Raw genomic sequence first — 12778 nt, forward strand, 5'->3', positions numbered from 1 at the left:
TGTAATTCATCCCAAGATAGCTGTTCAACCCAGGAATTGTGCAATCTGCAGAGTCAGTCACCTCACTGGTACAAAATGGATAATTAGTTACTAAAAAAATGACTAAATTTTGTATTTAAACGACCATTTTTCAGTCGGTGACCAGTAGTAGCTAATTTACAGTATCTTATAATGAAACCAACTTTTAGTCATTTTTAACTTAGTCATTAATTGGTTGTCTCAATTTTATCATATAGTAGTATATTTAGTCCTTAATTTGGTCATTAATTTAGTCACTTATTTAGTCATTAATTGCCACAATTAATGACCAAATATACAAAAAAATGTATTACTATATGATCATCCGAAAAAACCAATTAATGAACAAAACAATATGACTAAATTTTGGTCATGTTATAAGATACTGTAAATTAGCTACTAATAGTCATATATATGCAAATTTTAGTCATCGTTTGAAACCAATTAATGACCAATGAAATATGACTAAATTTTGGTCACATTATAAACTACTATAAAATAGATACTAATAGTCGTATATATGCAAAATTTAATCGTCATTTGTAATCACAAATTTATCATTTGTAGTAGTCATTTATCTTTTTTTGGTAATTTCATGTTCATTATATAAACAATTAATTTAATAGTTTATATTCATTTCATTTACTTTCATTAATATTCATTATCAAAGACTAATTTAGTCGTATATGCATTTTATTTGTGTTCATCATTAATCTATATAAACTACTAATTTAGTAGTTTTAGATTAATTTTATGTGTTCATTATTAATTAACAGAAATTAATTAATATGATTTTGCAACTTAATTAAAAAAAATTCCATACAACGTGCATGTTCATCTAATATGAAAACACAAAGTTACATATGTTAATTACAATACTAAATAATATCAAATGCAACTATAAATAACTTCAACCACATAAATTATATTATATGAAATGTCAAGAATTACAATGTGAGTTTCCAACTTAATATTGGTTGGACTACAATTTACACATGAAATATTCTTTCATCACTTCAAAACATCATCATTATGTTGTCAAAGCATTGTAGGTGAATTCACCAACTCTGAATATTTGATCATCAGTCTCTATGTTTGTGTCTCATGCGAGATATTGTCTTTAAGGGTATCACTAGACCAGTTTTCTTCCCTCTCTCTCTTTGCATTTGTCGCTCCAGTGTTATTGTTCTCCTCTTTCTTCAATTCCTATTTTTGACCATCAATATTGAGTTCCTCTTCTAAAATCAAAGAAGATATCATGCAGAGTCTAAGACATGAAATATTATGAACACTAGAATATAAACTAAAGTAGAATACAAATGATTTATATGACATATACCTCAACATCAACTATGTCGATGCCATTTTTTCAAAGAAAAGAAAAAATCTCAAACAAGTTTTCTTCGGTTGGCTATAGTAGCCAAATGACCTATATAAACAAAATGAATAAAATGTCACAATAGAAAAAGAACACCATGGAAACTTAATAACAATCATGTCAACTAAGTTACAATATAAGAAGATCAATTTATAGATATCTTATGAAAGTAAATTGAAAGTGAAAGACAACATATAATAAATAATGTATGACTGCTAGCTAAAAAATGGAATCATAGAAGAAAAAAAATCTCCTATGGTTACTCATACATGTGGGTGGATAACATGCCCCAATATGTTATGATCCTTAGGGTCCAGAGGAAGTAAACCTTCTACTAACATAACGATTGATTGGTTGCATTTTGGCCTTGTCTCTCCTTTGCGAGTCCAAAAAAATAAAAATAAGTCCATAATTAACTAGTTGTACTCCATAGTATAAAATGTCATATATGCCAAACAAATGGCATTTTGGAATTGTTTCTAAAACTATGTCATTTATACCCCCTTCAATTGTATCTAACCAAATGTACCCACTTGATTTTCTTCTTTCATATTCATTTACATCCTAAAAAATATTCATTTCAAAAGTAAAAACAACCCCAATATCTCTAGATCCTAATGCCCATCCATATTTTACATAGACCATAGGAATTAATACTTTCTTATGATCAACATTGTACAATAAAGAAGCTACACAAAACTAAGTATTCATATAAAACAAAAATGAAGCTATCGGTATAAAACAAACAATGAAGCTACACAATGAAGCTTAATTTCTATTAGTATAATGAAACTTAATTTCTATTGGTGACTACATAAAATAGAAATGAAGTTATAGATATAAAAGAAACAACAATGAAGCCACACAAATTACTCAATCAATTGGTATAAATTCCAAACATAATGAGAAAATGAGCAGTGCATCATTCTCTACCATGTGTTCCACCAAATAAAATGGTAAAAATACTAAGAGGAAAACTCTCTTCTTTACAATGCATTTTAAGAAGAATAAATGGATATTCAGTTCCTTATATTCTATTTTAAGAAATCCATTTGCATTCCAATGTCAAAGTACCTCCACATAAAGAGATATAACATTTCATGTTTCCAAATACATCATAGAAATTTAGGATGATACTTCCATAAACAAGAAAATGAATTAGAACCAGACAAATCACATACTTGTGACAAGAAAAAGTATGCAAAGCATTGGTTATCTTGCACAGATCAAAAAGTTTCATTGTTTTGTCTGTGGATCCTATAGCCAATACCCACTCACTGAAATAATTGAACGTAAGACAATTAAACTGAATAAATAAGAATACACTTTATCAGAAGAAAGAAAAATAATACCTCAACCCAAAATAAAACTCATACTACAATAGAAACAAGAAAATAAATGCTATTTATATGTGCATGAAATGGAAGAGAAATGAGAACAATCGCACAAGAAGGAAAGTGCAAGAGAAAATCAAACCATACACTCTATATTATATTATGTATATACAAGAGTAGAGTTAAGAGAGTGATAATTTTTCACCCACCTCATTGTAATAAACTTACATATGTATAAATATTGGACCAAATCAACTAGGCCTAAGTCTCATCACTCAACTAAGTTACTAAAATTACATCATGGAAGAATAGGCTAACCTCAAAAGCAAGTTTTGATACAAAGAAAAACATGGGTTATTGTGAGTATTGGCTCCATTTTTTGTCTACCTCATACACCTTATTTGGATGGTCTTTATAAATTTCTCATTCAATCTAATTTAGCACCTTATAAGTTATATCTTGTTAGGCCGATAGGCCTTCCTTTGACTGAGCTTTTCGTCTACACTTTGTTTCTCTGCTTGACATTTGTTATATGCTTTTCTGTTTGACATCTGGCAGCAAAAGATATTTACCAATTCATTATCCTCGCCACATATCACATCTGGCAAGCATGCACTCATCAGGTTACCTGTATTCCCATGTTTCTAATGGAAAACAGTTATCGAATAGGCAAGCATGCACTCATGGATTAGAAAAATGTGAATGCAGATTATCCTAAAAAGGGCGTTGTGTAGCAGAGGATTTTGGTGTAGCCAGAGGATTTTAGTGGGTGGATTGATTTATTTCGAAGGGAATTGCAATCCATAATGTAGAGGTTGAGGTTGAGGTAGAGGTTTTCTTGGTGTATAATTGTTTTTATTGTGTTTTTTCTTTTCTTTATTGACTGGTCTTATACATACAGCATATGTGAAGAGAGCTCATGAAGGGACATCATTAGCACCGCCCATTCCAGATGCTACCGCCACAGCTTTGCATTGCTTTTTTGGAGCAAAGGTGCCATCTCCTTCTAATTGTAATGGAAGGATTCGAAGCATTTCACCATCCCCATCAGCGGCTAAATCAGCCAAAAGAATGGTCTGTTTCTTTTATCTGTGAATCTACTTGGTTTCTTTGAGTTGGGATTCGGAGTTTTTTGGGGAGTTGGTATTTTTCTTTTCTTGACCGTGTTTGGATTTATTGCAGAAACCAATTGGAACAAAACCCCGTCCTACAAAATTTCTAAAGGTATATCGATAGCCTCAGCCAACTGCTGTGGCTTATTCTATTTTGTCTATTTCCAAAGGAGATTTATTGTAAGCCATTGGGTTTTTCAAAATTCTACAGAAACCCAAAAATGGATTCTGTTTGATTGATAATTTGTCGGGATTTAAATTATGTAGGTGTCGGCAGCATTTTCAGAGCAAGAGGTGGAAGTTGCGGAGGTGTTGTTTGGATTTTCAAGCCAAATTACTAGTGCATAAGAAAATTTAAATGATTTGAAGGCGGCCTCGTCATCTTCTCCTTCTTTGCCTCCAAATGTTTCATCTCCTATGCGTGTATCATCTCCCATTTCTGCTTCTCCGTCCCGATTGGCTCAACCGACCGAGGGTATATTTGCCTTTCTTTTGATTAGCTGCAATCTCATGCTTGATCTTATTTTTTTCCTCATTGATTTTTTTAATTGAAATGTACTGAAATCTCTTTGCAGGTCCCAAGAAGAAAAGGCCTCGCCCCACTAAGATTCATGAAATTGGATCCCTTGCTGCTCCTGCAACTACACTCGCTTATTGTCAATCTATGAGGATTGGAGATTGGTTCTTCTGACAATGTAGATGGTGTTGGTGGGTTTACCAATGAAATTACAAATGTGTTGCCTCCTAAAAATTTTGCAACTTAGAATCATACTACATCTTTGTCCTTTGGTCAGAGATATGGAGAGCTGACTAGGGAAACAGTTACAGTAAGCAAAAAGATTAGTGTTAAGTTTGAGGATTTAGATGTTATTGCCCCCCTACCAGAGGCAAAAACGGTGGATATTCCTGTAAAGGTGGAAGGCGTTTCTGAATTTGAAAGAAATCAGATAGAAGCAAAGAAGATTGATAGGTAGACTGATGTATTGCCATCTAAAAATTCAATAGGGAAATTTGAATCTCCAGTGATGTAAGTCTTTCAGAACATAGATGCACATGCATGCAATTTCCTATAGTTAGGATTTTTTTTTCCTCCAATTCCTTAAGCTGCTTTGTTGGATTTCTATCTGGACAGGTCTCCTTCAATCGTGGATGCTAAGACTACTTCTTTAGAGAAAATGGAGATAGACCTGATGGTATGCTTTTTTGTCAATTCAATCAACTTTTAATTTCTGATTTTCCCGATAGATAAAGAGGTGGTCTAAATAACTATATGATGGGTTTTTTTTCAGGTACCTCCAGAGAAAGAAGCTAACATTTCAGAGATTGACAGTACCGTTGTTGCGGCAGACAGAGCCACTACTGAATTTCCAGCAGAAGGAACTGTAAGAGTGCTTCACTTTCTGCATCCCACGTTGTGTAGTAGTTTTTTGAAATATGGGATAAATTTCCTATAACAAGGATGAAGTATATTAGTGTATAAAAGTTTATTGCAGACACTTAAGTAAGAATGCATGTCATTGTTGAAGTATTTCATGTAAATTCTACTTTGTGATTGTAACAGATGGGAGTCAGAAGTGCATTTGAAGGAAAATCTATATCAGTAGATAAAGTAAGACATCAGGAGAAAAGGGAAGATAGTGTAGACTAAAAAGAAGGGGAGAAGAGATCTTGTAAGGGAGACCTCATAGAGGGGAGTGTTGTTGAAAGACATATAAAGGTGGAAAACATTAAGGAAGAAAGTCAGGTAGACAGTATGCGAGGAAACGATAATGATTCAAGCAAATTTTTGCCACAGATTCAGGAGGGAATCACCAAGACTGATTCAAGAATGCAGAAAGAAGAGAAACCTAGTTAGTGAACTTGCTCTTTTAGTGACAAAAGATTAATCTGAAAATTCAATTTATGGATTTTGTTTGCTTGCTTGTTTTCCATCTAAAAAACATCTTCCATTAGTCATGGTCACGTTTTCATTCTAATATACATCATCATATTTCTAATTGCTGGGTTCCATCAGATGTTCCATCTCTTATCGTTTCAGCTTCGTGTGTTGTCAGTTGCTCCACCAATGGAGCTGTTGGACCTTCACCCATATCCATGGCTGTAGCAGGGTGGCCTGGAGCATTATCTGCTCTTTGGTATGAACATCTCTCTACCCTGTTATGTTGATCATGTTGCTCAGCAAGTATTTTGGACTAGCGGCAGCTACTTGGCCTGGAACATCTCTGCCTGGAATGATGCCTATTGAAGGAAACTTGATGAAAGGCATACAGGTAGCTAATTTGTTTCCACTGATCCTTTAGTTGTGGACTATTTTACATTGCATGGTGAGTCCTTGTAATTTGTTGATTATCGATGTACACTGGTCAATTCTTGGTAATGAAGAAGGGAGCATGTAGGCTTTCATATTTTATATTTTATTGTGAAGTTATTTGTGGCTTCCTAAGGGTTGATTTTCCCATGCTTTAAACCTGTCATATCATTGGACTGTCATAGCTCCTGGCGTGCATGTTATTGTTGTATCTATGAATTGGTTTTTCTGCTTCTTGGCTTCGATCGTGACCTTTTGTGGTGGCCTTCTGCAATGATTTCCATCTGCCTTCATCATCATGAGCTAGAGAGTCTATGATGTGTTTTGTCTTATAAGTTGGCATGTGTTTTGTTTGATCATTCTTTTGTGTCTTCGATCATGGTTTCAGTATTCCTGGATATAGTGACAATGCCAGTGGCTCCTCTCTCCTCCAATTGAGGTGTTATATTTGTTAAAAGATGTTCATATTTTCTCATTTTATCATGAGATGAATCAGTTGGGATAATGAAATGAATGTGTTGGGATATTGGTTTTATGTTTTCCTTCATGAAACGTTGTTCAAGTTGGCATCTTTGAGACTTTCTAATATATCACTGCTTCACTTCATTAGCTGATCTGAATAGTGTCCGGTGTGTTGTTCCTCCTTTCAAGCGTGCGTGCTCATGTTTAAATGGTCGTCTTCAAGCATGGTTGTCTTCAGGTGAGCGTGCGTGTTCATGTTTAGATGGTCCTCTTCAGGCGAGCGAGATCACAATCAAGAAGGCATCCATGGGGAAGAAGTTCTTCTATTATTCTTGATACATGTAATGTTAGCAACGATTTGGTATTTTCTTATTTTTGTTTTTTCCTTTCGGCCTCCTAATTTGGCATTGACCATGATTTTTTAAAGTCTCTATAGACATGGTCTTCGGAATGGCTGTGGTCATTTAATTTCCAACTTCTAAGTTCTCCTTTTGACATTTAAGGTTTGTAATGTCATATTTAGCATGGTTTCGACTATTATATTTTGACTTTCTAATCCCAATCTACAATTATGGTTTTCAATGTAGTATCATTCTATATATTTATATTATTCATTATAAAATATAATAATAATATCATGGTTTCTAATGGAATTAAATTTTTAATAGCAATATATCAACATGTTTTCTAATATTATGTTTTGACTTTCTAAATACAATATATAATTATGGTTTTCAATCAAACATATTGGTAGGGGATAGTCATGGTGGTTATTGCCTTGGTCACTAGCAAGCTTAGTATATGCTTGGCCATCTATAGAGGTTTCTTGATTTTGGGATTTAACTTACTCTAAAATGAAATAACACATTCAATGTGTTCTTTGTAATATAGATATAAACAAAACATCTAAAGAAAAGTAATTGCAGAATGATCCAGTCCAAGAAAACAAGGTTTTCCACAAACCAATCAAGCCTTTCAACCTTTTTGGCTTATTTTCTTATATCAAACATTTGTGCAGGGTTTCAACCAATTAACATTTCATTGAGTATGTATTTACAAATCAATGATTTTGGGATCAAATCCCACAAAGAAATTCTATACCTGCTCTTCAAATTCCTTCAATCTTTCGAAAGCAAAACCAATGAATTATCAATATAATTTTACCATAATAAAAAACAATTAGAAAGCCTTTAGCCAACTCAAATTGCTCATTCGTTAGGCTTGAACCAACATCTCTTCTAGAAAAATTCAACAATTCCAATTTAATAATCCTATCGGCCTCTCTTTGTACCTTTTGGGACAATTGCTAGTTTTATGTCTTCTAGATTTCTCTTGGTTCAGAATCTAGCTTTTATAACAAACATGGAAAATCTTTCCTAAACAATAAACCTCGAAACCTGGTATAATTTGTCACAATCTTGCATGGTAACTGGGTTAAAAGATAAATTGTTGATTTTTTTGAGTTAATGAAGAAATTATTAATCCTTTTTCCATTTTCTATGTATCACCAAAAGAAAAATAGAAGTAGGGCATGTTACATCTATCTACAAGAGATCATATTAAACCCATCTCTATAAGTAATTGTAGTTGAATCCTTGGGTTACTTGATATATATCACATAGAATGAACAAGGTTTAATCAAAGGCACTCCCCTCCCTAAACAAGGTACTGGGTAGCCAATTAATGGGCATTTTGCAGATGATTTCTCACATCCTAGAGGAACATGAATGAGAGGAAAACATGATGGACTGCCTTAAAACCTACCCATCTTCAGGATCATGAATTCAATGTGTCAAAACACAACCAAGTGTTCCAAGAAATGTTTGTGAGACCACACTAGTTTGTTAGTTGATCAACTCTCATCCTGAATTCAACAAGGTCAAAGATGTAAATTCATTGGTATCCCCTTCAACTTCCAGGCTTTACACAAGAATATTTTGGACATGGTCATTCATGGAGTGGAAAAGTAATTCAAAATTTGTTGACCAAGGTAATGGCTAACATTACTAGATTTCAAATATGAACTAAGGTTCTAGATGCTACCCCATCTACATTCATCATGTTGGGGTTCATCATCTAATGCATAACAACATCATGAGAAATCTCTCCAAAAATATCTAGGCTAATAAGGGAGGAGGCAAAGGCTTCCATTGCATCAACAGGAACACCTATTGCATCCAAGGAGACATGAGGTATATGAATCATCAAAGCCTATATCTAAGGCTCAAGCCTTATCTTTTTTTATTTCCTGTGGATTCCTTGAAGTTTAGAAACTTGGTTTTTAGAACAAACATATCCAAACTTTGTGCACAAGTACTTCACCTTGTTGACCACAATCTTAGAACATTCATTCATAAAGGCATTTTACAATTCTAAAAAATAGAGTCAATATATTGCAGTTATATGGGGGCATTTATATGAATTGGGGGTTCTAAAAAAGGTATTTAATAAAAATAGGGTTTTTTATTGGAAATATGTATTGGTAATGGGGTTCAATAAAATACTTTTGGAAGAAGACTAATAATCAAATAAATGTATTCCTGAGGGAGGGCTGAGATTTCAGGGGTGATTGTTCTTAGAGATTGCACCATATATCAATGCTCTTAGGAGGATAGATTGGAGATCAATCATCATATTCTGAAGCTGAGATAATACATATGTTTCTTGCAGAAATTTGAAGCCAAATCCTTTGTGTCGAGAAACATCATTAAAGGGTTTGGAATTTCTAAAGGAGGCTAACATTTTGTACCTTCTTTCTAAGTTTATACCATTTTATACCAGTGGGCCGAGATTAGTCAAAAGTTGTCACCAAGTGAAGCTCCAGTTTCCTTGATCTTCCTATATTGTAATAGCTTTTAAATTAAGGAATAAAATTAATGATTGCCTCTTATTTCCTGTTGTTGTAGTATTTCCCTTACTGTCCATGCCAAGTGTTTGATGAAATTATTGCACTCTAATTGTTTGTAAAAAATTATCAAAGAAAATTTGTTTATGAAGGAAAAAATTGCATAATTTCAAACTGGTACATCACAATGGTATCAAAGCATGCTCCTGGCCAACTACGGAACTAGAACATATTGAAAAGGAATTCTGGAACTAGAATAAAAAGGTCTAAGGTAACTAGGAAGAAAAAAAATGTTTCCAAATAAAAAGTTTGAAGACTATAGACAAGCCTTCATAAAGGTAACAGAACTCTTGGAAGCCGAGGTATCATCAAGGGTTGCCGAGAAGGGAAGAAGTAATGAAAAACTTGAATTTGATACAAGCAAGACTGAAGGCTTAGTACATTTAGTTGAGAAGACAGATAAGGATGAAGATGTGGAAGCAGTTGATTCCATAGAGGATCCAGATGCAATTAAAGCTTTGAAAAATCCATTTAGAGGGAGCCAAAAGGTAAATAAATGTATGGGAATGATGTTAAATCCTACAAAAGAGACAACACCTATATTTGAAGGTGAAGTCCAAGATCGAGATATCAAGGACAAATTTGGAGGAATTTTTCGTGTTGAAGAAAAGTATAGGACAAATGAATTAGTTTCATTATTTTTTGACCAAAATCCTTCTACTCAATTATCTGATATCACAATTATAGTTTATGATCGAGGCAAGGGAAGATATACGCTTAAAATGTGAGGTTGCAGTCTCTTTGAGGATTGCTCAACTACGAAGGTGGGCCATTCTATAGACGTTTTGGAGGCAAAGAAGCTAAAGTCCCATAATCCACAAGAGGTGGATCATTATACACAGACACTACAAATTTTCCCAATCCTGCAAGTTAAGTGGCTCATGGTTTCTCAACAAATGCAAGAAGTAAAATGATATGGTAGTATATGATATCAAAATAATGGAATAAACTCTAAAACCAACATACTGGAACCCATTCCTAAGCAATCAAAAAGGCCTGACAGTCTAACAAATTGCAATGGTTTATTGGAAATGAGCATTATGCAAATGAGTGATGGCTATGTGAAACTTTGGAATATTAATCAGGAAGAAAGTGTTATTCAGTTTCCACTAGGTTCTGTATTGGATACTTGCATTCACATCTGCAGATTATAAAATATATTGTGACAATCTTCGAAAGATAAAAACACCATGGTGCATTTTGGCACATCACAGGAAAACTATGGATAATATCAAGTCTCTTGATTCAACCAACCTTGCCTCAACTTCAATTGATGGTACACTCAAGCCTTGGAACCTGGCAACAAGTACAAAAAGTGTACATTGCAACCCTATTCTGACATATTTTGGGCATAAAATGAAAAGAACCTCATGGGGCTTTCTACTACTGATAGGTATAATTCTACTAGTTCAAAGTCAAATAAAGTGTTTTTCTATCATGAATATTTTCTAATACTAGTGGCATCTTATAAGTTTAACTATGTAGACCTAGTGAATGGTTAAGAGGTATATGATGCCAATGGGTAGTTGGTTTCCTCTGTGTGCTAAAGAGGGTAGACCCAAACTTTGGTTGCATCACCATTGTTAACATTTGGAGGCCTCTATTACACTTCATTTATAAACTTCTTGCATCTCACGCAGTTGTCAAGGCATATGCATAATGTTGCATGAAGAGCAAGTCTGACATTATAGAATATCAGGTATTTGTACCATTTTTTTCAAATGACCCAACCCTCCTTGAACAATGTTGGATTGGGCTTCTCCAAAATCATACACTTCTACATATGTGTGTGTTCTCAAAGGAATACAAGCTATTTCTGGATGGCACTCAATCAATAGCCATTGGATCAGTTGTGCTACCATATCTACATGAAGTCAGACCAATTATTCTTCAATCTAGTGTTTTGGATGCAGCCCCAACGAAGTTTGGGAATGGAAACCCTTACACCCAAAATACCAAAGAAATGAATTCATTGGATACTAACATGTCTGGTTGGATCGTGGTTCAATTGGGAATACAAGATTTTAGTTTTCTTTGGGGCCTTGCAATACTAATTTTGTGTGAGCAATACCATGCAAAATCATTACCATCATCCAGCTCCTATGTCTACATTTAATCCAAGTGGATGTTGGTGGCCACGCACCTATCCCACATGGATACCCACAACTGTCTCTTTTAGCTTTTCAATTTCCTTACTTGTAGCACAATTTACTATTTTTGGAAGTTTTTCAGGTCCTGAACTTCCGAAGTTGGTTTTTAAGGCCCTAAACAATTTTTTTTGGGAAAACCAAGAGCAACATGGGTCATGGACTAATGTTGCTCATTTGAAAGTTTTAGTCCTCAGATATAACTTTCTAATGAGGTATTGTGTGCACCAAATGGAGATCATATGCCAAAGTTATGACCCCAGGAAGTTGATGTACCAATTTACCCAAACGAGGTCCATAGTTTAGCGCTTCATCTCCTAGGGTTAGTTTTTTGGATGTTTAGGGTTTTCCATTGTTTCTCAACAATAAATAAGCCTTCGAGCCTCATTGTAACACAATGCAGAGGCATGTAGTCGCCACATCTCTCCTCAGAGAAAAGCTACCATCGCCCGAGCTACTTTATTTCCATTAATGAATGAAGTGTTATTTCTTCTACATTTTTGTATTTATGGTTATATCTGTAATTTTTTGCGTTCTTGTTTAAATCTAGATCAGTGGTATCATAGTGATCTGCTCTTTCTCTGTTTTTGGTTGCATGTCCTTAACGAGGTTGGGATTTCAGGAGTTATGGTTTGAATTGGTCGAACCTTTGCAAGACCAACCTCACGATTCCTGATGGCCTCCCATGGTGGATGAAAAGAAAGATGAGGGGGTAGGAGATCCTATCAAAATCTTGCTTGAAGAATCCCTCAAGTGAAAAAGAGACATGATTAGGGACAACTTTGCCCAGATCTTTCAGCGGCTACCCAGGGGCGACGAAGCTACTTCCAGCAACTACTCTGGAAACACCGCACCCTTTAAGGTACAAGTTAAATTTGAAATCCCCATATTCAAGGGTCACATAGATGCAGATGTCATAGATAAATGGTTAAATCTTCTATAAGGGTATTTTTTTGTTCATGATTTTTCCAACCGAGAAAACATTACTTTTGCGCTTCTCAAAGCCACACCCCACGTCAAGGACTGGTGGGAAACCTAGTGCGAGCAGAAGGATGAAGGTACGACCTCACTATTTTCAGCCACACCCACTTGGAATTCATTCTGGGATGCCATC

The sequence above is a fragment of the Pinus tabuliformis genome, chromosome X, assembly GCF_031772625.1.
Source record: "Pinus tabuliformis cultivar Carrire ecotype Pingquan chromosome X, CPIR1, whole genome shotgun sequence".
Classification (NCBI taxonomy): Eukaryota; Viridiplantae; Streptophyta; class Pinopsida; order Pinales; family Pinaceae; genus Pinus; species Pinus tabuliformis.